This window comes from Temnothorax curvispinosus, unplaced genomic scaffold, assembly GCF_003070985.1.
Source record: "Temnothorax curvispinosus isolate PA1 unplaced genomic scaffold, ASM307098v1 QBEX01006738.1, whole genome shotgun sequence".
In the NCBI taxonomy this organism is placed as follows: Eukaryota; Metazoa; Arthropoda; class Insecta; order Hymenoptera; family Formicidae; genus Temnothorax; species Temnothorax curvispinosus.
Window position 1 is genome coordinate 281,853 of NW_020216518.1, and position 22,581 is coordinate 304,433.

A 22,581-nucleotide genomic window follows, 5' to 3' on the forward strand; every position below is an offset into this window, starting at 1 on the left:
TACAGTCGGGCAATGAGCCATTCAAGGAGGCCAATAATAATACAATAACTTGTCTAACGACACAATAAAATGGCAGATAGTCGCGGCACGAGGGAAGGAGTTATCGTTAACGACGTCGTAAGAAGTTTGTCGCGAGACGTTCAATAAATATCGGCTGGACCGATTGTGAGAGATGCTATAGGGAACATCTCGCTGTGGCTGACCTCGAAGAATATGTTAGAATCGATAAGACGCTACGATTCCTTTCGCGCAACTCCGCGCTGAACAGCGATTCAGCATGAAAATACATCTCTGGAAATCTTCCTTTATATATCGTCGTAATGTACATCGTCACGCGCAATTCGTGATGTATCGCGCGCACTTGAATTCTATCTTCCGACTTATTGACGCGCGAGGCGAAGGTAGCGAAGTTGACAATTTGAAGTTGATACTTGAAGCGGCTAAATATCGCTTATGCTCGCGATCGCTAGAGTCAGCAAAGTCGGGCAAGCTCAAGAGTTTTCCATCCGGGCGGCGCGGCGCGGCGGAGTGACTGCTGTCTGCATCAGATTCTCGACAAAGCGGAGTCTCTTTCTATTCGATCCGCGACTGCGAGCTGTCGTACAGTTCGCGGAACGGGGCATCCGTAGGAAATCCCGGAGAAACTTTTCGACAGCTTCAAAGTTCACGTTGCTTCAGCGCTCCTCGCGCTTTCTCGACCGGGGACATTGACTGGAACACCAAACAGAAATTACGACCATGCGTCAACTGAGCGTTCAACGAATTCACTTGTCAGTCGAATTCTTTTCTGACAATGAGAAGCGCTTTGCCGAGGAATTTTCAAAGGTCACGTCTTTTCCGATTTCATAAGCAAGCGTATCAACGTAGATAATGCAATTTCACAAGCAACAAGCGGCGCGAATATTTTCGCCTTTCATGTTACGTTCTATAGATTGAGGTCACAGTAAAGCAATAAAGGGGAGAGCAAATTCTAAAATACAACGTGTTAATTCGTTTTTCCCTATGACACGTCCCCTCCGTTGTAAATTTACAATCATAAATATTCACAGTTATGTCGCTAGTTATGTCCAAGGTAACTAAAAATGTTAGTAGTTATCTGTTAATGCGATACGTCTCATAAAAATGTAGATTAAAGATTGCTCAAAACGGCACGAGCAATATTCGGAGAAACAATTTTCCGCAAATGGCGAGAAACTTTGTTACGGAACAGCCGGCGACGATGGGCGAAACGTGACGTATCAAAAAACGACAACGACGCGCTCGCTATCGGAAAATAACGGATTGTCTCTACGGGATCGAGCCGATCGTCGAGTCCGACCTCGTCCTCATCCTCGTCGTCGACGCCATCGTTGTCGGCAACGACACTCTTCCAGAGCAATAATTCTAGGTCACACCGGCGCACCTCGCGCGCCAGGACGATAAATCCTTCCGCGACTCCTTTTCGCTCTCCATCATGCGCTTCCGCCGCTTCTTCGCGCAGACGGACGTAAAGTGGGTTCGAAGTGGAGGGATCGTCGCCCCATCATTACTCCCTTCGTTTTCCCTCGCAGCGTTGCATCTCTCGCCCCTCATCGTATCTCCCCCTTTTCGTCTTCTCCCGGCGTTCCGCTGTCACGTAATTTTAATTGCCTATATCCATATTTCCGGGAGCGAAGATATCCTCGGGGGACGAAAAGTCATTTCTCGCGACCCTCGACTGTCTCATTCGCCGCCGCCGCCACCGCCATCCCCCAGTCACTCTGTCTCTCTCTTCTTCGTCCGACAATCTTACAACTTCGTGTCTCGTTGAGAGACACGAGAAAACGTAACCGACCGGGAAGTAACGTCTGACCATCTGGAGAGATGCTAAAACGAGCGTCACGGGTTAGACGTTTTCAAGAAAATTTCATCTCGAATTTCTTTTTCCACTGGGAAATCTGATGAGCGGACAACACCATCTATGAACAGCTTTACTACTGTCGGCGAAGTAACGCGAGATGTGACGCCTTTCAACGGTTCCTCTGAATAAACCAGAGAAATGGAGGATGCAAATTAAGGAGAAGTTCACGATTCACGACCGTAGTGCAATCCTCGGTTGCCCTTAAATACACATAGAAGATCTTTCATATCAGCGATTCGGAAATTAAAGTTTTAATCGGATGAAACGTCCGTTTAAATTTTAATAATTCGCTGAAATAGTTGCTAATGTACGATTGTAAGATTATTAGTAATTTATATTAATCCAGTAAAAATAGTTTTTAAAGAGAAAGAAACTTCTTCTTAAACCGTAAAATTCTTTTAAATTTAATTTAGCGGCATAAATGTGTAGCGCAAAATGTTTAGAATGACATCTTCTTGATAATCACTTCATTTTATTTCACTATAAACAACTGAAAACAGCCGTCAGATGTGTTAATATACACGTCACAGACGCAAAGTCGCTTTTGTGAACACTTTCCACAGGCGGGTCTATGTACTACATTATTATAATGCGCTGTAATATTAACATCCTGCACCGTTCATAATCACGAAAAGATCATGGCGGTATTACGGGTAATTAACATGTCACGGGCACAAGGGACCGTATAACGAGAGTCGTTTGATTATGCTATACGTTGTAACAGAAATTAACACCGACGTAAAACGAAATTACGATCTCGTTTATTTCGCCATACCGAGACTTTGCTGCAACAAAATAATTAATTTGACGTTACATGAAAAAAATTTAATTCTTTTTGTGTCAATTAAGTTTTAAGAAGGTGATGGACATATTGAAATCATAATATATGTATATATACATATTATATAAACATTTTATATATAGAGCAACAAAGTACCTATATTAAAAGCTCGAAAAGTGCCGCCGTTAGATTAGTTCCCTTTCAATCATGGTAAAATACGTCAAATGCAAATTGACAAAGCGCATGAATTTTAATCATTTGTCATAAATTTTATCTGGCATTTTGATGTAAATATTCGATGAGCATTACTCTCGATAAATATTCAAATGTCACGTCGAGGAACGATATTGCCACGTGTTGCGTACATTGCACTATATCGCTTTCAAATCGGTGGTTCTCGAAGGTGCAAGCACAGACATTTGTGGATGAAACGCGCACACGTGCACGCGCGCGTGTGTGTGTGTGAGAGAGAGAGAGAGAGAGAGAGAGAGAGAGAGAGAGCAATAAAATGTTCGAAAAGTAGCGGTAACTTGCGTTACAAGTCGCAAGAATATGACTTCATGGTCAATGTCGTTTTGAAACGTGAACTGCGAGAATGCAGAATAAAAATCGCGCGAATCATCTTATGCGGTTTCGACCTAATTCCTCAGACATAATTTCCGCGACGTTGACACTTGCATTATTGGCATTAATTGACGCCCGGCCGCTTCTTCGCATTCGGCGCGAACGTGATTGCCTATTGCCAGGGAGGGACGGGGATGAGAACGTTGAACGAGTTTTGGAGTTTGTAATAAAATTGGCTGCCAATCGAAATTAATTGATGGAACGTCGTGCTACAATGTTGATGACTCTTGATAATGTTATACTAAATGATAAAACGAAACTGATAAACGTATGTATTGAATAAAGCGGTTATATCACTGCCAGTATGTTATGATTAGTGGATATTTTTGGAGAGAGAGAAAGAGGAGAGAATTCCATTCGTTACACTATTTAATTCTGAACAAATATACGTTGAATAATAATGACAGATAATAATACATGCATGATTTTGGTATTAACTATAATACATGAAACGATATAAAGCGTAAAATATTTCTTTGAAGTTAAAAGACTTAATTCCATTATTGATTTTAAAATGCAGCGAATGAGAATTTTTTTTTAAGAATGCAATTAAGAAAGTACATGTATAATTTAATACAGACATATACTTTTCTTTAGTTGACTTTTAATTGGAAACCCGCAAGTAACAGGTGCGCCAAGTCTACGCTGTGCACGAACTGGTTATTATCTTTAAACTCTGCTTCGGATATACTCCATACACATTCATTAAAGTGTGCTAGAATTTCGCATTCTAATTTTTATCTCACTCTATTTCGTTAAACTCGGATATTCAGCTTTTAAGCGTAATTGTCTCTACGGTTATCCTTTATCATTTTCCAATTTGTTAACTCGCTCCTCGTAGTTCATTTTTGCCATTTACAATATCCCGTGTAATCCTATCTTCATCTTTGTATTAAAACGGATAATATAAAAATAAATGTCAAGCGTCTGTCTTTTAGATAATACCTTTTGCAACAGATTATTGCGATGCATGTAGAGGTTTTAAATTCGCAATTTGTCTCTGTTGCAATTGTTAAGAATTCTGATCAAACATATAGATCGTCTAATATGCATATTAGGTATTACACAAAAGTAGTCTCTTAAAAATTTCGCCATTAGACGATCCGTAAAGCGGACGAAAGTCGCGCGCACTCGCTATCATTTATCCGAGTACGTTTGCAATAAACGCGAGCGATGCGACAGCGACCGCCCGTTATTGTTACATTAACATATCGACACGGTTTATTCGCGTGGCGTGCAGGCGTAAGCGCTGAAACGCCGATTTACATAATGCTATGCATTATGCGACAATAAACATGCGCGGCGCGGAGCCGGAACGACGACAGACGTATCGGGGCCCGCCGCTGCATCGGTGAACGCCGATCGAAATTTCGAATTTTCTTCCCTTCCATTCGACACAGGAATCTGTGTACGCATCTGCATTCCCGATTAGCCCGATCCCGGCCGGCCGAGATTTATGAGCCAGCACTGTCCGCATAAATAAAGTCACGTTGAGCATCACTGTCCGCGCATGATCGCGCGACAACCGATTCGTCCTGACGAATGCGCTAAATGCATTAGTATTCCGCGAACGCGATTATCCGATCGTGAAATTTCGAAACTTCCCTGAGCGACAGGCGGGCAGATAATTTTGTTAAACCTGAACGAACGAACGTAAAAGACATAAATCTCTGTTCTTTAGTTGCATAGCTCAACAGCCGACAAAAAAAAATTATTGATAATTCATAAATTACGTCTAATGTAAATAGCGCGGTTGTTGAAGCAGTGCGAAGACGTCTAGTATTTCTCAGATATATAATACGGTACATTCGCGTAAGCGTACCGCAAAGCAAATTAATTTAAACATTGGCAACGGCGTATTATGTGTAGGTGCTAATTGGTATGTTAATAATCCCAATAATATATGCTTTATGTATCAAATAAAAAAACTGACGATGAAAAAATTATTGATAATAATTCACAAGTCTACCTAATGTCAATAGCGCGATTGTTGAAACATTGCGAAGATGTTGTCTTTTGAAGTATTTCTCGGATCTAATACAGTATATTCGCTTACCGTAAAGCAAATTAATTTACATCATTATAGGTAAACATTGGCAACGGCGCATTATACACGTATGTATGCGCTAATTGGTACATTAACAATCCCAATGATATGTCTTATATGTCAAATTAAATAGTCTTCTACGTGGGCACAAATTAGCTTTGTTCGCACTTTATTTTACAGTAAATAGTCAGCGAAAACTTGGATTCGTTCTCCTAAGCCGAACAAGGAGTAACGGACGCATGTAGCCAGACGCATGGATAGATACGTATTTTAATGAGCGCTCGTGTTTGTAAACTGATGAAATTACCGTTCACGCTCATTCAACCTTGTGTTTACGATATCCAGAAGGGAGAAGGGTGTAAATTAGGTTTCTTCGTGTTGATCTCCCTCCGTAAATGCAAGCAGGTGCAGAATTAATTACGACAGCGCTTAATCGCGTCTCTCGATTCTTCCGTCGTATCTGAATATTAATATAAGAGAGATATTTTTTGTATACACGCATTTATACTCCATTTCTATCTCGACAGTCTAAATTATGAATTATATCAATAAATAATCCTTTGCAGAATGTATAAAATGTATGGACGCGAAAGTGAAAAAACCAACTTTAAAGAGTGAACAGTAAATTATACAGGGAACCCATATTTTTTAATTAAACATTAATTACACACGCTACCCATATTCGCATTGTCACACATAATAAAATCGAAATTCCTGTAAATTCTCCGCCTGCAAATTTATAGCATATATCGTGAGGTTATTTTTTTCTGTTCCGTGTTCCTCGCGGAAACAGTCGCACGTCCATACCGACAAATCCGACGCGCCCAACCCCGTAGCGGATCCATTTCCATCTAAACCGAGCCATCGAGCGCTGGTATAATGCCGTAGCTGAATGACCTAAATCGATTCGCCGGGTTGGTCCTTCTCGAGAACGAAAGCCGTGGCTATATATATACACATCGGTCTGACGAATAAATGCATCGAGAGATAAACGGCGCGAACCACTTCTTTTTCGGTCGCGCACGCGTTTGCAGCCGGTGGTATCTCCTCCATCGCGGTCAGAAAAACGTGACCGTGTTCCGCACGTGTCCCGTGAAGAGAGGGTCTCGGTGATATTTCAAGGGTTATTCACCGCATACGACGCGCATCCCCCTTACAAGTGCATATCACGTGCATAGGCCGCGCTTACGTGCCTGCCACATTTCTAGGACTACTTCCGAAACGGACGAGAGCAAATGGAGAGGTTTTTGTACGACAGTTCGTCCTGCGGTGTCGGGGAAAAATTCGCAAAAATTCCATGGCAACCCCCTCTCGAAAAAGAACATCATTATCTCGGTATTTCCTCGCTTGTTAGTGCGTCAATCGCATCAATTATTATCACTTAGCTAAATATAGAATAGAATCTTCTTCAGAGGATTAAGTAATCAAATACATCTCGAATTTAAACCTTCCGTTATCGAATCTTTGCTTATCAAAAGAAATTAAAATTTATGAGAAATAAAGTATGAAAACTTCAATGAAAGGTTTCGATTTTGTCCCCGATATAAAAATGTTCGATAACACGGTTAAGATTTATTTGAAAAATGGTCGCCTTGATGCGCGCTATGCGGATTAATACGGTTTATACGTGCCGCACCGTTCCACCGGAACCTTCCATCGTGTGCAGTCCCCGGCACTTACTCGCAGCAGCGACAACGCACCGCAAATTTTTCAGAAAACCGAGTCGCGCAATAACGGCTGACGCTAACGTCCGGCTAATGTGCGCTGTCGACTATGTGAAAAGGGGGAAAAAAAAGGAACCAGGTCTAAGCGCGTCAAATTTTTCGCCTTTTCGACCGTCCTTCGTTATGCAATTATGCGACATTCAGCCGCGCCGCGGAAACACAAGGGCGAAATGCGCGTATAAAATACCGTATAAAATACGCCGTTAAATTAGCTCGTAATGCCTGTCTATTAGAGGACTGTAGAACAGGATGATGTATTTTCACCTTTGCTTGTAATTACGGCGACGCGTTAGCCGAAGTACGGAGAACTTACGAGCGCAGATGGAACGTGGGCTTTACGAGCATCTTGTAAAAGCCCCGATCGGGCTTTTATCATCGATCTGCTGATTATTCGTATCGCATCGATGTAAAATGAACCAGAAACGACAAATTAATGACGGTAAATTTGTTCTAAAAATAATCCGTATAGTTACATTCAAAATCTGGCTGCACATTCCGTCAATCTATCAATTTAGAGAAATTTCAAATTTTTCTTTTTTTTTTACCTATATATTTAATTTTGACTTAATTTCCCGTTTACATGCATAACATAATTCGAAAATTAGATGAATATATAATTTGTCTGGCTATTCAAAAAAATATTTGAAAAAACAGTTCAACAATTTTATAAATCAATCATAATTGTTTTAATTAAGGCAATATCGTTGAAAGCAACATTTGCAATTTTTGACGCGAAAAATGTTTGCTATCATTGCACAAGCAATCAATATTTTGCATGATATTTTAAGCAATATGAATATAAAATATGAAAATATAATGAATATAAAATGATATTTTATGGTTTAAAAAAAAATGTAAAACTGTTTTTCTACAATATTTTTCTGAATCTCGTGAATATTTACATTCACCAATTAATTACGTATTCGTGTTTGTGCACTTCACCAATCGCATATAGTAGAGTAGATTGTTATAAATAGATTATGAATTTTTCTATATTAGTAATAGCAAAAAATATAGCCATGATAAAAAATATATGAAGGTTCTTTAATAAAAGCCGTAAATGCTTAGTCGTAAAAGATGCTTTTTGAGACGAGGTGCGTATTTATAAAAGGTCGCTGCACCGCAACCATCTTATCTTGATATAATAAACCAAGTTTTGAATTAAAATACATTCGTCGACTATTGCTATGAAACGCATATAAGTCCACATATGACTGTGCCACTAGAAATAAATCGCGAAATTTCTGCGTTATTTATAGCACAGCATGGATATCCGATTATGAAACTGTCGGCAATCACGTTTCTTCATTATTCTCGTTTTTCGGACGCGAACAGGGAAAGCATTCGTCCCAAAATAAACGCTCACGTCGTACGGCTTGATAGAAACACGAGACGAGATCGATATACAACCATGTGCCGTGCCGTGCTGGTTGCCACATCATGGAAAGAACTGGAAACCGGCAGCGACATTGCCGCGTAAATAATTGAAACCACGAAATGGATACGTCAGTCGGCGTGATTTACATGAATATTTGATATGTTGTCGCTCGCTCAAAATCTGAGACGCGACCGCTAAACGTTTTCTCTTCTCGGTTACGGCATGTCTTTTGAGATTTTACACAGGATCTCTTGTATCGGTGTAGAGCACAAAGATTTATATTGCAAGGAAAGTATTATGTAAAATAGAAGAAAAGATATTATTTTTTCTTATATCATATGATATTTTGTTAACGTATTTACATATACGTAGCCCTATTATAATTGATAAAGTTTTGACAAGGCATATAAAATATTGTTCAATCCTTGTTATTCAGTTAACATCACTTTTCTTGAATTTTATTTATCGTACATTAATGTTAAACGTTCGTTGCGCAATCAATATTCCGCTAGAATAAAATAATTTTACGTACAAAACTGTACAATTTTGAAAGTAATATCATATATATAGGTCTTGCTTCGTACTTGGCAATACTCCGTTGTGTCATGTAGCGAAGGCGACGCCGACGCATAAATAATTAAGACTGTGAGACGAATGCATCAAACATAATATAGTGAAATTAGTCGCGATTCTCCCGATTCGTCTCACTCAAGGTATTAAAATTTGCAATCGTGCTAAGGTATCTCTTCTTTAAAATCACTGCATTTTTCAGTGTCAATTAAAATAATCTAAAGAAACAAATACGAAAAAACGAATGAGAAAGAACGGTATCAGAGCGAAAACAATATGCTGTCTATCCGCCGTCATCTCCTACTTTACTCTGCGAAATTTGTAAGGACAGCCGTGTGCCTCCAAACCTATAAATCCACTGAAAAGTATAAATTTCCAAACTGATTCCAGTTTCGTTTCTGCCATGTAATACAAATGCATAAACAAATGCAAAATTATTATTATTATTACTATTATTTCTTTCTCGCATATCGCTGTATTAAATTAAGGTTTTAGCTAACAAATATAGGACACAGGTTATTATTTTTTCTATTTATATAGTTACACAATATAATGATTAATAAAGAGGTAAATATAATAATATTTCGTTGGTGACAAGATTTACAAATGTTATCTAAAATAACATACTAGTGTAATTCGACAATATAGGTATGCGATCGACCAAACGAACGTTATCTTCAATTCTTGTATTTCCACATTAGATTCCCAGTTGACATAATCGGGGAGAGAAAGTACCTAATAATAATTCAACGAGACCGTTCACCCAATCTTCTCAGTTAACCGAAAAAGGGAATACGCGGGGACGAAGAGATTTGACGCCTCCGGGGAGACGCAGATTTCCTTTTTGCCGCAGATTTTGCTATATGGAATCGCGCGAAAAAGGACTCGGGTCGGATCAGACCGATGAAATACAACCCAAGAGAAAACGGCTTTACTTACACTCTGGCGCCGTAAAAGATTCCTATTAAAATACGACGTTTCGTACGTGGTCCATCAGCCACATCGTAAGAGCAAAGAGCAAAGAGTGGAGCCCGTACTACTCGCCGAAGAAGTCGTGTCGTTCTCTGAGATAGTGCCACGCGAAAAGCGGTGCGTCGAGTACTTAAGAAAATGAGAACTTTAATCATCGGCCAGTTTCCGTACCTAGTTTCTTTTCGGAAGACGTGCGAGGCTCCGCTCTTTCTCCGAGAACATTCGCAAATCTTCGAAGCGAAAATGTAACAAAAACTACATGCGATAACCATAAATTCTTCAACCTGCTCTCTGGACCAGTTTATCCTATAATATCTGATTGTCGAAATGTAGGACGAGAGCGATATGAAACGTATCCATCACGGAAAAATCAATATTACATAGCATTCGTGAACGATTGATTTATATATCTCAAAAGTTTCTTCTACTGTTAAAACATTTGTTGTTGATAAAATCGTGGCACGTGATCGAAAAAATTGAAAAGTAAAGCTGTGTCGGCCTTTTCCGTACAGCGAGAAATATAACTGTTTCCCTATTTCTTGATGTAGAACGTCATATCTCGATTCGTTGAGTCTCGAGAACAAATGCGTGAAATATATTATGTTCCACATGAGAGTTGATGACCTAACAAAAGGATTTTACGCGTGATCGATCATAAAACATCATTATCAGGATTCGACGCCATCGGGAAAGCGACAATATCTTAATGACGTCTTTCTTTTTACGATTGACAGTGCAAATAATTCGTTCTTCGCGATATATATATCTACGTTTTTCTATATTACTATTCCTCTCGCAAAATTATAATACGCTCGAATTCAATGTAATTTAGCACCGTTAACTCTTATAAAAATTATTGTCAAAGGGTATATTCTTTCCCAAATATTTGGCAATATTGTACAATACGTTCTTTTCATATGTGAAGAAATAGCATTTATGCTTTCATTTCAATTAACCATTACATACGTATTGCATGAGCGAATATATAACTCTTCGATATCAAGTTCAAATATCCTAACAATCTGATTTTTGCAACTCACCTAAAGATTGCTAAAAGAAGAGCATCAAGCAATCCTTTCGCCGCACCTTCCACGAATCTCGCATTCTCTACTCTAGCGAACTCTAGCGAACCATTAGTATCTGTCAGAAAACATATAGAGAAACGAGCTAGGGATGCAGGAAACAAGACGAGGACGTACAAGGAAGACGGAGATAGGGAAGAACGAGGGAAGGGGGCAGAAACATCTCTCGCGCTCGTAATATCCAGCCGTCTCTAAGATACAATGAAAGTTTGGGACGAGACGCGCGCGGTCCGTCTGCCATCCCTGCTCTTATTCTTTTTTCAGCCACGCTATTTGTCTCCAGACTTCTTCGTTCTCTTCTCGTGTCAGAAGAACGGCAGGCACGACGGCCAAGGACACGGCCTGTTCGGGTAATGTACGAAAAGCGCTTGTTCACATCCTTTCGTGGCGACGTATAGCGCGCGTCTGGCAGAATTGCGACTAGGCGAAAGAGCGGAGCAAATCCAAACGCGGAAAAAGGTGCACAAAGGTTTGCTTAGTTCTGCAGATCGAAAAAAACGAGAAAGAATAGAAATTGTTTGGCCACGGAACAATTTATCATCCACGATCAATTGTGTAAGCTGCAGATTTCGTTGCATTCCATTTTAAACTTTTATTACACTGAGAAAAAAATGTCGTTAATTTGACTAAACTCGTTTAGTTGTAGTGATTTGTTTAATGCAAATATTAATATATTTAAATCAAATATACGTGAGTAATATTAAGAAATTCTGAATTTATTTCAATATAATATTTTTTGAATTAACAAATGTTAGCTTGACAGCCCGTGACCGCTGCATTTAGTTAAATCAAATAATATTTCTTTGAATCAACGATTTTTTTTTCTCAGTGTATTATAATCTACCGTTTATAAAATTTTCTTGCCCACAAGAGAAAAAGTTTTCTTGTAAATAACATTAAATTATTTAAGAGATTTGAATTTATAATCGTGATCAGATATAGCCAAACATTTCTTCATTCTTAATTTTTCTAGGACTTTCTACATTTCATAAATGACATAGTTTTATATGTTACAAATATAATAATTATTGTATTGTTATATGCTATAGGTATCAAACATAGTGTTAACTCAATAACTGATTGATAATGTGATATGAACACATGTATCACAAAAATTTTTCTTACTTAAAAAAAAAATGCATTTTTGCCCGTGCGTTCCTGTGTGCTCTGATAATTCGCTATCTTTGGATATTGAACAAGGCGTTAAAAATCTCGCATGTCAATATCTCATTGAGATTCGTCACTCCTTCTAACAATATCCTCGTTTCTGTCTGAAATGCCGAGATTCGCATATTTGCTTTTATCTTGATGCGCAGAGTGAGTGGCAGGCAGTGAATAAACGAACGGATCAAAAAATAGGAAAAGAACTGTTCACAAAAAGTAAGATATAACGATGAAGTGGTGAGTAGAGTAAAGAATGGTAAGATTGGAATTGTAAGATAGAGTTATGCAGTTAGTATTATCAGCGGAAAAGTCAGAGATTTTGAAACAGATTTTCACAGAAAATAATAAATGACAATTATTATTCGCGTTTAAAACAATAATTTTTGGCTAAACTCATCGTTACAGAAAATTTGAATTTTCACTGTTTACACGAGATCCAAATGTTTTCATTTAACTGTTAGCTTCAGTTAATAAAGCTTATAGTTAAATGAAACAACTTTCAAATTAAATGCGAAAATAAATAATTGCAAAACAAATATACTCAACAAATTAAAAATATTTTGCTAACAGTTTGTTTAGTGCGACCACTGAGGAAAGATTACACTAGTAAACAGATACATGAAAATAGGAGTTTAATTCTCTTCCTCTACCGTATTCATTTGAAGTTTTAATGGATTCATTCCAATATATTATTTCCCGTACGGTGAACCGACAGAATTGAATTCGATTTGCATCTCGTGATACGAATGCTTTTAATAAACTAAACCGCACACATTTAAAAATTACGCGTAAAACTTTTTATTCTTTTTACCTATATAATAAAATACAAAATAAACGGAGAAAAATTCCTGCTGATATTTTATACAAAACCTATTCGACCAAATGTCATTTCGTTCAATGCCTTATCATCGATCTGAAATTCTATTATCAGTCGCGTTCGACAAAAATATCACTCTTTCGTTCTGAATTCACGAAACGGCATCATCGATTCCCAACGTGACCCAACGGCGCGAAAACGAGACCTTCTGACCTGGTTCCCTCGCAGGTGCCATATCCGTTTTCGCTCGTGGCACATCCTTCTAGTAAAAATGTTTTTTTCTTTGACGTTTGTTTTTTTTAGTGACGCTGATGTCATCTTCGATTGACGGCAAAAGTGTCGACTCGCGTCTCTGCGTCAAAAATACTCTTCGACGGATTTATCCGTTAAAATTTTAAAAGCAACTATTTTAAAAGCGACTATTTTCGAAAGCGACTCACGAGAGATTTCGCTGACTCTACTGGAAAATCCATAATATCGCGAGCGTATTTACCTTTGATGTTTCTCCGCACGTTCTGTATGGCGAAAGGACAGATTCGGCAGCCGGCCGAGCTCAGGATAATTTACAGTACGTTATTTGCGGTTAGGCAGCGAATTTGCATCGCGTGCACCACGATGCCTGAGTCTAATGCTTTCAACGTAATCAATAACACGCTGATAACTATGATTATACACTTCACGTTATTAACAGCATAATGCGGGCCAGGTAACAATTCGTATACAAGCGTCGAACGTCAATTTCTATCCGCTGTTCGATTCGCAACGCACGCTGCTATCGCTCGCGGTCAGATACGCGTGTCTAATCGAATATGTTGTTAATTGTGTCATCGAAAACGCGGTTCCACGCCAGCTCTGTTACAGTCCGATACAGTCCGGGGGCGTAAAATGAATCTAGTAGAGCAAACAAAGTTTAATTGACTCATCTGTTCGTATGTAAATTTCAGAAATGTTATTACAAAGAAAAATAAAACTGCATATGTAAAAAATATTACCGATTTTAGTTTTATTTGCAAATTGCCTGCGTGATCGGACCCGAAAGAATAAAATAAAATGTGAATGTTTTATAAATATTCCGAATGGGAGAAAAATTGATGTTGAAATAAAAAAAATTTGATGGAAGAGAATTTAGTATGCAAGAGCTTCGTTAGGATAGATCGTTTCTGAATCCTATAATCGCTTCTCTAATTATTGTAGAAGCAGTGCTCGCCCGCAACGGTTCAGTGTGCCAGCACGAAAATTTTGATGCACCATAACTATTCGAATTATCATGTAAATGGCATTCTCCGGACTCCGCGTTGTGTTTTCGGCGTGGTCGCGGCTCCTTGCGACAGTGATTTATGTACGAGGTACAGCCGGTAGGTAGGCGCGTGCGCCTACACGGATGTTGGCATTCAAGATTCGTGCCGAGACACACACGCGCGTACACATATGCGTCCTTTGCACGAATTTCGCGGTTTGCAAATATACGGCCGCGCGGGCTACCATTTGAATGCATGACGGCAATCGTTTCATTTATGAGTAGATTCAGTCGCTTTTAAACCGCGATCCATCGCGAATTACGACCTCTCACCGCAAAATAATCTCGGCCACGCTCGCGGACCACCGTCACCGGCGGTTGTTGCTTACAGTCCTGATACATACGCAGCTCGCCGCGGATGCAAGCACGTTAAGAGATTACGGATGAATTAAGCGGCCCAGACAAAGAAGCCAGGATAAGAATGAAATACGTGTTGCAATTAAACAAGGCGAGCTCGATTACGCGCGACCGCGGATTGCGGTGAAAAACGCGCGCGATTGCAGTCGATGCGCTTTTATATTTGAACGAGGGAATATGATTTTTTTCGCGGCCGTTATGTCTGCAACAATTGCTATATCTATATCGAAGCAAGCGTGTTCGAAAACGAGAATGGTTTAGTGGAAAAATGCACAGTGGCGCTCATCGCGTATATATATTTTATCGAACGATCTACGAAGCACAGAAAAATGGTGCAATAATATTTTATTAATGTAAACACGCAAGTCGATTTTTTGGAAATATTTGCAAGAAAGAAAGATAAGCCAGCTATAAATAGCTGCCAGTCAAAGTGAAACTACGAAATTCATTGCACTCTAATTGGTCGTTTGCTGCCTGACTTACAGTGCAATAAACTACAAACGTGACGCGGTTTGCTTGGGATCGGCGAACCAGAAGATAATCAATTAACACAATGAAGTAATTAAAAACGTTATTACGGTATCAGGGAGACATCTGTCGTTGATAAAGAATGAACTACACAGAATTGCAAATACTATCAATTACGAAACTTAACTGGTTGCTAATGTCTGTTTTCGCGAGAACACATTGCAGTAGCATTTAACATCGTCAATTAGATAAGATAATTCGAAAATAGCAATACTTGTTTTCAAAATCTAAAAATCAAGAAACTTGTGAAAAAAATTGTAATTGTACGATAGAAATTTGAATATTGTTAAACAAATATTGTAAAACAAGAAGAGATACGTGAAAATTAATGAAATATTTTATAATTGGCTGAAGTGTATTTATCTCCTATAAATTTGATTAATTTAAATGTGCCAATAAAATACATTAAATAAGGAAAAGTTTGACGTTTTAAAAGGTAAAAAGCAATTAAAATTTTTCGATAACTTAATTAATTGCGTCGTTGACGTATTAATGGGTACCACTGGCCTTATACATCATCCGTGGGACAACGTATCGCCGCGTTCGTTGGAGAACGACTATAACACGGCCGCAAATTTATAACGGAATTAATATTAATTAATACACCCAGCCATAGATAACCGGACAAATTCCAGCGAACACGGCGCCAATTTCGCACTGTCAGCTTTCGACCATCTCTCATACTCGCACAAACTCGCGAAGAATAAGTTTCCTCTGTTTGTTGATTTTCCGCATTATTACTACACAATTCTGTATGTCAATAGAACGATTTAGAATACATTGAATGATGGCCCCCCTTTATTTATCTTTTTACATAAAAACCTTTCACATAGATTTTAAATTATCTGCTTCAATTCACTACTTATATGTATATGTTTCACATATACGTCTATTGCGTAATTTTATTAATATTAAAACGATAAAACGTTTTTCTCTAAATTAGTTGAATATATCTATTTAATTTTAAGCTCAAACAACCTAACATATTTATCGTAGTTTTATTATTTAATTACTGTGTTTCCAATTAATACGAACGAATCGAAATTGTGCGTCGCTTTGTCATTAAACAGCGTGTTCGACCATGCAAACTATTTAAAATATTTGCAATTTTTAAAAATGCCATCGCAATACTGTTATTAGTGAAAAATTCCATGAATATTGGCTCATCGAATTCCTGAACGTGCGTCGAAAGTTTCGTTTTATTTCTTATTTAATTCAAGGGAGATTTTATTCCTTTGAAATATCCTAAACGCTATTTGAAATTTTCAGAATAGTGCAAATAACACACTTCGGTAAGGCTTAGTATTTTATAATATCGCTTCATTGGAAATATAAACGAGAATGGACTTAATTATTAGCTAGCTCTTTAGCGAAATTTATCAGAAAAGATTTCAAAAAATCCCGAATCGTATAGAAGAAATATTGCGGTCACCGTAAAACTATCGATTCTACTCTTGAAACTCTTTCGGAATGGAATTTTATTTTAGGCAACGTTATAAATTAAATGCTATTTTCCGAGCAAATTGCAATAAATGATCGTCCATAGAACGCTCATATTCTATTTGGACCAAAGATAAAAGCTTTATTAATTTTAACAAACTAAATTTTCTTCCCTGACATAAAAGCATTTAAATGTTTTATGAATAATATATCTGAGTTGTACCAATTAAATGACAGAATTTGCAATTTGTAGATTTTTTCGGAAACTTTCGCCCCACGGTTAAATTTTTATTTAAAAATAAGATCTCCGCGATTTACTATGATCGTTATTTTGATAGTCGATCGAAACCTTTTGAAATAACTTGTACGGTATTTCCGTTAATCCGCGGTAAAGTACGCATTAAGTCAGCAATTGCTCGATCCGGGAGAGTACTTCATAGCTAGCACGACTGATGATTATGGTTTACCAATAAGAGCTCGACGAGATGTTCACGTTTAAGTGCATATAACGTACATACATGTTGTACATACATGTTGTCCTACAAATGAACTATACCGAAAAATGTAAAATGCATGACACTTGTTACACTTTTAAACTTTACACATCTGAGCGTGTGTCAAATATCACTGTCGCATGTTCATTTGATCTTCATACGATTAAAATGTTTGTCGTACACTGTGTCAAAAAATTTGATGCGCGCAGCACATTCAAGTGTAAGATTTCAAAGTATTTACATGTGTGAATAAAAAATACAAAAAAAGCAAAAAAGGTAAAAACTCAGGAATTTGCAAATAAAAATAGTTTATACAAATCTTATCATTTCCGTTAAAACTACTACACTATAAAAAGTTAACATCTGTTTTTAACATTCAAAATATGTTCTCTCGCTCGTTATAATTGATTATATTTGATAAACAAATAAATTGTCCCATTTAACACATTGTAATAGCAACCTCATTTATAATATTAGAAATTATTTGTAAAGCGAATGTATATCATATAATTCTGTATTATATTTGAGTTCACATAGGTACTCATTAACCGAGTCAATGTATCTCACGCGTTGCGTTATAGCGTTGCATCTATAGCGCTGGCGCTGGATTTGCATATTAATAATTAACGCCATGATTAAATAGCAAACTATTGTGTACCAAAAACTGTCTAAATATTAAATTAGATATTAAGATTGCACCAACGGAGATTTTAATTGTAATACTTAATTTATTAGAGAAAAGTCGTCTTCAGATTTGTTATGCCGAATCAATAATAATTGGTTGCGTAAATAATATAAATGCAATCGTATATCCTCAAATATTTCGCAAAAACTTTTCCTTGAACATTGTATGTAGGATTGGACATCGTTTTCGCGAACAGAAATGGACTTGTTCTACGCTGGCGCAATGATATCGGTTAGGGACATTCCAGCCTTGATTACGCGACGTTTGATCAAAGGTAAAGTTGTGACGCGCTGTCGATTGTACGCGAATCGATGAATCGACATGTGCATTGCGCCGAAATAGATCAACGAATACGTGTGCACAGTGCACACGCGTGGCCACGGCTGCGGCAAAGTGGCTGCATTCTGGATTGACTACTGTATCCGCGCGGAATACCGTCGAGTGAAATTCCTTTCGCGTTCCCGTCGTCTTGCTATGCGCCGGACTTACACTCAGTTTGAATACATTTCCACGTACGCTCATGCTAAGTCAAACATGACGAATACATGATCGCGTAAATAAACAACAAATTATCTAATTTGCCGATAATGAAAAAAGTTCCGTTCCGGAGAACATTTTTAATTTATAACAGTACCAATCGCAATTATTGTACCAAGTTTTAATTCATTCATTATCGGCATAATTGCTTTGAAATAGCACGTTCGCGATATTTCTCTCTCTTTAAATGCATTAAGTGAATAGCTATTTAACGAAGGATAGGTACTCTTAGCACATAAATGGTAATTTCCTCGTGTACTTTATAACCGGTATTTACCGAGATGTGGAACATATTAAAGCGATTATCGTAACAGATAAACGGACGTAAAACCTATAATGAACCAATCTTGTCCCGAGATATAATACCGGTCAATTAATAATAACGTTTCCTCGAGAGATCGCACAGATGAACCGAAAAAGCGGAACCTCGCGCGCGGACCGGAGAGGTGAGGTGCCGAGAAGCTCGTGAAATCCAATATCCAATCTGCGTTTTTCCTAACGACACTGTCGGACGAGCTGTGCAAGGGAGGCGCGTAAAACAGCACACGACTGGACGAGCGCCAACTTGGAAATAAAAATCGCCAATTCCGTTCGTTAACGCTATCGACATTTTTATGTCCCGCTGCGCTCCGTGTTAGCCCGGGTCGGCAGAGACGAAAAATCGGGACGGGACTTTCCGACGAACGCACTCCGTCGGTCGCGATCGATGGAAAAAAAGTGCAGAACTCATCGGCGCAGTTGAGGCTTTGTTTGTTTCATATGAAGCCCACGACCGAGTCCGATGATTACGCGACGGAAGAATTTTGTTGTCCCGAAAAAGTGTCAGCGTCGCGTTCCTAAGTCTATAAAAATCTGTATAGCGAACGGGGAACAATTGCGCGACACGCAAATAGCACGCCGCGACACTTGGTAACGTGCCAAATTCAAAAACGTATAAAAATGCTTCTATAATCCGTTATTATCTTATTCATTAGCAGCGCAGTTACCGTGTAAAATGCAAAGCCACAACAGATTGCATTATACCCATATTACTATTCACGATATAATATCATTATACAATATAATTATATTTTTCGCATATTAATTTCATACTGTGAAGCTAACAGGTTAATTAAATGCGGCAATTCTACACAAATAAAATGCACGCACATATATCCAAAACGGTGAAAGCTAATATTCCCGATACTAAACTATTGCAACTTTGGCATCAGTTGCATAATGTGTAATATATGTTATTACAGATAATATATATTTTCCAACCATGTATGTGATATTATCATCGAGATTATCAAAATCATCGCGTATTTGAAATCATCGTCAACCGTAATTGCGCTACGACTATTCATGCACTTAGCACCTCGTTATTGACGAGTGTTTCATCAATAACGCATTAGCGATAGAAGCTCATCATACTTCTTTGTTAAGTGATCGACATATCATCGCAATATAAACGCCATAAACAACGTATTATTAACACACGCGTAGCATTTATTCGACTTCGAGTTACATTATGCGCGCGATGGCTTGCCTATCGAAAAAAGTTCACGATTGGGAATCCGCAATCGAGAAATGTAATCACCGCGGTTCCGGGCATGGGGGACAGTCAGAAAAAATATCGAGCGGAAACGAAGGAGCGCCGGATCCACGTATCTCCCGCAAATACCGGGAAAATAATATGCGAGCGCGGCGCGGGTCGGAAACGCGTCGAGACCGCCGCCCTTGGCTTATTAGACGTGAGTATACTCACGAAAGGTCGCCGATGCACGTAAATCCGCTCTCTATCGGTACTAATAAATCCGCTGAACTTTTGCCGTTATACTTTGAATAACTTGTTTTGCCGCGCAACCAAACTCTCTAGACCGAAAAGATCTATAAACCCCCCCGTAGTACATTAAAACGTACGCTCAGAGATTCGCGTTGCTCATTGACGATTTAATCGTATCATCTAAATTTATACTATGATAAATCTGTCTAACTTATCCGATATCGATTTGTATCGACTGGCCTCGCGTCATTTCGGTATAACCGCATCTACATCACAGTGCATCATCTTTGTAGTCATGTATGGTACTGTAATCGTCATAAGGTCGATTTGACTAAATTTGGACTGTACGCGTAATGGGTTCAAGGGTTCTTCGTCGATTGCTTGGAATAATGTATGCAGCAGCAACCTGCGAATTGCAGTGACCACCCGTTAGTCCAGTACACGACTTCCGTTGGTATTCATGCACGTCTGGATTGATTGCTGATTCCTAATTGCTCCTAAAGTTGCCCCACGCGTTTCAACAGCATGCCCAAGAAGTTATGGTCGCCCGGCTGTGTTTACGGAGGCTTGACGTGACGTGGGATACGCTATACCCGCACTGTCTGGCGTTAACTAACTAACCGTTGTATCATCAGCCGACTACAATTCTCCGAAGATATCTGTTCTTGCCAATTAGTCGAGTTAGAATTGTGGCCTCAATCAAAGTCGGATGGCCCGCGCAGTTCCACCTCGGTGAACGCCTGTATATCGTATCCTATATATATTCTCGAGTGGCAGGCATTCGGACGGGCAACTACGAAGAATAATATGCAGCCGCGATAGATATCTAACTAGAGGCGTCTTAAATATCAATATTAGTACTATAAAAAGAGAAATAATTTCGCACAAAAAATAGAACAAAATGTATAACATTTTCATGTTTAAAAATCTCAACTTTTTAAAAATAATAAGGTATTACATACGAAGTATTATATCTTCCACAAGAAATTGATACGTTTTCATTACATTCCTAAATTTTAAATAAATTTTATTTATTACTCTTAATGTAACAATAAATGTTGTATTTTAGTTTTTTTACACGCGCGTTTCGAGAACGTGAAACAAGCGACAAGAATTATAAGTCAGACAAACCTATTGTGTCTGTTGAATACACCAAAGTTACAAGAGGAAAGGATAGAAGTTGTTTTGAGTTACACTTTAAGTTTCAGGCTCGTCGAGTTAGCGCGTGTGTGGTAACACCGACGCGACGGTTGTTTGTAATTTACCGTGATTTTGTACTGTAAAATATTCAAACTTCGTTATCTTAGCATGACGTTCGCTTCCTTCACGTACTTCCTTTGTATGCCGAGCGAAACAGATTGTCTTATAACAATTTATTATGGAAATTCAAACATTTAAGGCGGCACAAACATTGCTCTTGGTATTTGTCGACCCGGTTTTAAAAGCAATACCATTACGCTCGACCATGTCACTGCATTTTTCATACTAGCGTGAAAATTATGGTTTAACCATGATAACAATTCCATTAGCAGGATGACACTACTGCGATATAACTCATTGTTAAAATGGCAGTAAAGAATTGATATGTTGAAATAAATTTCCCAGACATATCTAGAATTTACACTAGTATTTACGTAAGATAAAAGAGGAATGCGTTTTTCTTTTAAATAAAATTTTTCTATCTGAGTCGCATCAAAGTGATAAAGATCGCAATGAAAAAAATATATTGCCACTCGGAGATTTTCAGAAATTACCTGATATACACTCAGAGAAATTTGAGATTTAAAAAAATTAACTGATATACAAAATCCTTTCAACGTTCTCCATGTTATGCACTTCATGTATTTAGATTTAAGACCTATCAAAAGTTGCTCGGAATAATCAAAGAATAAAAGATACTTTCAACCGAATGCGTCTCTGGAGAACATCGCTCCGTCTTACTTAGAAGAGGAAAATATTCCAAGTAATTGTTTCGAGAGACAAAAAGAATTTCTTAACGCGAGTTCAAGAAGGGTCAGAATGCGGCCAAGTCACTTTCGTGTGCAGTGGATTAAATCCAATTCCGTCGATTCAAGGCTTCCAGCTGTTCACGCGTCGGAAGCGCGCTATGGCGATTGAATTTCCCTAAAAAAACTTGGCGCGAAAAACACGTCTTTCTGATGGAGGGATACTGGCAGCTGGCGAAACAGATTTGGAAGTGAGCAACGCGATGTAGAATGAGGCTGAAAAGTAAGTTCTACCGGTTGTAGCGAGCGGAAAAATAAGACGGAGAACATCGTATAGACGCAAATAGCGATGACAATTAGCACTTCTTACTTCTCGAGGCATCGTCACGGTGGAACAGCGGATTTTCACACGCGGACCGACCCGTGCTTCAAACTAACTTAGGGTTAAGAAAGTCGAGCAAAACCTCTACTTCTTTCTGAGAACGTCTCATGAT